Raw genomic sequence first — 3,240 nt, 5'->3', positions numbered from 1 at the left:
AGAGGGTCTGCTGGGGTAATAATAGTTGTAAAGCGCATAGAGCAAGCTCTTGAGCATGGATATGCGCTATATAAATAAATAACTATTATTGATGTTGTGCGCACGTTCGTCCGCACATGTTCTTCGTGTGTCCTCAAGTACCTATTCTGTTGGTGTATTCACAGGTACCTGTGTCAAGCGTGACTTTGTATTGTTATTGAAATAAAAGACATAATAAATTCGAAACAAAGACTATAGAATATATTTTATACACACACATACACACACACACACACACACACACACACACACACACACACACACACACACACACACACACACACACATGTGTGTATACATGTATGTATACTACGGTGTCAGTCCGAAGTGGGCAAGCAGAGATCAGTTGTCTGTCCAAATCAAGCTCTTTGGTCCAAACAGGTTTCGTCCTCCAAACTCGTGGAATCACTTCACGGCTCTCACACACGTACGCCAACATCGATCTTATAACATTATAATGATAATCACGTATTTATTTCGTCTTTTCGTTGATTTCGTTGGGGAAGAACGACCTTTATTTAACAAAACGCTCCCCAACTACATGTATTATGCAAGGAACTTATCCTGGGATTATTATAGACAAACGACTCAAAGGCCTACGTTTTAGTGAAAGTTTAGCGGCATCTGCAACACAATTAAGTTATATAAGAACCGAAGGTTAGAGGTTTTACAAGAAAGTTACATACACAGAAAAGAAAGAGGAGAGATAATAGTGGAAGAAAGATAAGGGTAGACCCTAAAAAATTGCAACAAAAATGAAACGTATATGGCTCCACTGATAAAATTGCGTGTATAAGGACGATATGCGCAGTTAAGAAAGAAGGAGCAAATCAGACCAGAACACATGCCAAACACCCACGAACATAATATAACAATATTGTTATTACTTGCACCTGTTAATGACGTAGGATATAATATTCAAAGACATGTAATAGGCTTACGTTTTCGTTCACTTTTATCATATGTGAGACAGCGTGGTGGAATCAGGCTCTCGTCAATTCTTTGGCATATAGAGTTATTGGTATCACCTTAAAGCTTGTTCACTTGTCTTTATTTGGATTAAAAAAATTTATTTTATCTTGAATACAAGTTGAGATATTTTGGAATGAAGGAAGTGGGGGTCATCTGTTTTCAGGGGTAAAATTAGTGAGTAAATGGCCGCCAAAGATTAGTTATTTCCTTAGCTTAAGGGTCCGTGGTAAGTGAAAATTTACAATTTTTGTGCATTTAATCAACGTTTTTCAGAAAAATCCTCACAGAAACGAGTTCTTTAATGGGCATGAAAGGTGTTGAGCTGAAAAACAAAAATTTCATAAAAATTCACAACCCTGCGGAAAAATGCAAGTTTCTTCACTTTGATTATTTTGACGAGAGCCTGATTCCACCACGCTGCCTCACACATGCTATGATCATTACAACAGAACCGTAATGAGGCTAGAATCTATACAGTTGTGCGACTAATAGGACCTTTTTTCTGGTTTTAAAAATAATTTTTGGGCCATCCTTATCGTGCTGTAAGAACATCAGCTGATATAACCAGTCAGCCACCCCCCCCCCCCCCCCCCAACCGTTCTCACATCGCCAAATTTAGACAATGCTTGTCCCGGATAAAAGGTAGTGTCTACGTTCTCTAACGTCGTTCTCTAACGTTAGAGAACGTATACAAGTTGTCTACATTCTCTAATGTTAATAGAGAACCTAAAAATGGCTCGTTCGCTCTATCTAACATGAAAACGAGTCGACATTGCTGCTTCCACGATGCTTCCACTTTATTTTCGCAAGCTATTCAGTTTACTTTCGCGAAATTACACCCTTTACACCCTCCTCCTCCCACGACAGTCCCCCACCATCCACCCTTGACCATCAATAATTTATTTATAGAGGCACCAGCCATCCATGTCCAGGTGCTGTTTTAGCCTTATCTATCCTTGAGCCTCGCAAATTTCCTGTCTCATTATCTCAATCCCTCCCTCTCTTTTCAACATCTCTCTCTCTCTCTCTCTCTCTCTCTCTCTCTCTCTCTCTCTCTCTCTCTCCTCCCTCCTTTCCAATCCAAGCCCTCCGACATAATCTTCCTCCCCTCCTCTTCTCCCAATCTCAGCTCTACCCCCTACCTCAGCCTCCTCCACTTTGTGCCCCCTGTTGGTCCGACTCACCCCCTCTCCACCACAGTGCCGTGGTCAGTGGTCTGTCCCCTCTCTGTCCGCCGACACCCAGTGTCCTCTCCCTTCTCTCCGTCCGGTACCCACAGGGAGGGGGTAGAGAGAGGTGGTTTTCCCGTGGACAGTCCCCCACCATCCATCCCCCGCCCAACTCCCTACTCATGTCTTCATCAACGCCTTTCACCCCTGTCAGGGTATAAGCCACATACAAGCTCCTTCCATTTATCTCTGTTCTGAGCCATCCTTCCAAGCTCGTTCCAAGTGAGCTTCATTTCTCTCATGTCCCTTCCCACGCATCTCTTCCACGTTTCCCGTGGCCTACCCCTGCCTCGTGCTCCCTGTGGGTTCCACTGCAGTGACTGTCTTGTGATGTTTCCGCTGAGCTTTCTTAATCCATCGCCACTTTCTTAGTCCTATTTCTACTTCTATATACTTTTGTCCTGTCCTTTCCCACAGCTCTTCATTTCTTATTCTATCAATGGTCTGTCCCCTCTCTGTCCGCCGACACCCAGTGTCCTCTCCCTTCTCTCCGTCCGGTCCCCACAGGCAGGGGGTAGAGAGAGGTGGTTTTCCCGTGGACAGTCCTTCACCATCCATCCTCCGCCCAACTCCCTGATTATGTACACAATTATCACCATTGTGCTATGGGTTGTCCAGTTTGCCGCCATCATGTCTTATCACCAGAGATTAATTATGACTGACCACTGTCGGCGACAAATATTTCGCCATTTGTTAATACTTGACAACCTCAAAGTTTCTATGAAAAGATCTGGTCTCATATCCACCTATTGATATAATTTTTCCACTTTTATTAGAATTCTATAAATTTGTTGAAAAGGAGAGAATTATTATAGCTTTTGCTTACTACCCCATGTTATATTCAATAAATTTGTTGAAAGGGAGATAATTATTATAGCTTTGCTTACTTCCTTTTGTGATAGAATTGTTTACGTTGACGGGAAAAATGACAGAGATTCGGAGGTTATTTAGGAATAGAAAAAGTGTAATATTTATTACATTTGTTCAAGACCCCCCCCCC

This window comes from Aplysia californica, unplaced genomic scaffold (genome assembly GCF_000002075.1).
Source record: "Aplysia californica isolate F4 #8 unplaced genomic scaffold, AplCal3.0 scaffold00987, whole genome shotgun sequence".
Lineage (NCBI taxonomy): Eukaryota > Metazoa > Mollusca > Gastropoda > Aplysiida > Aplysiidae > Aplysia > Aplysia californica.
This window is presented reverse-complemented; position numbering follows the sequence as displayed.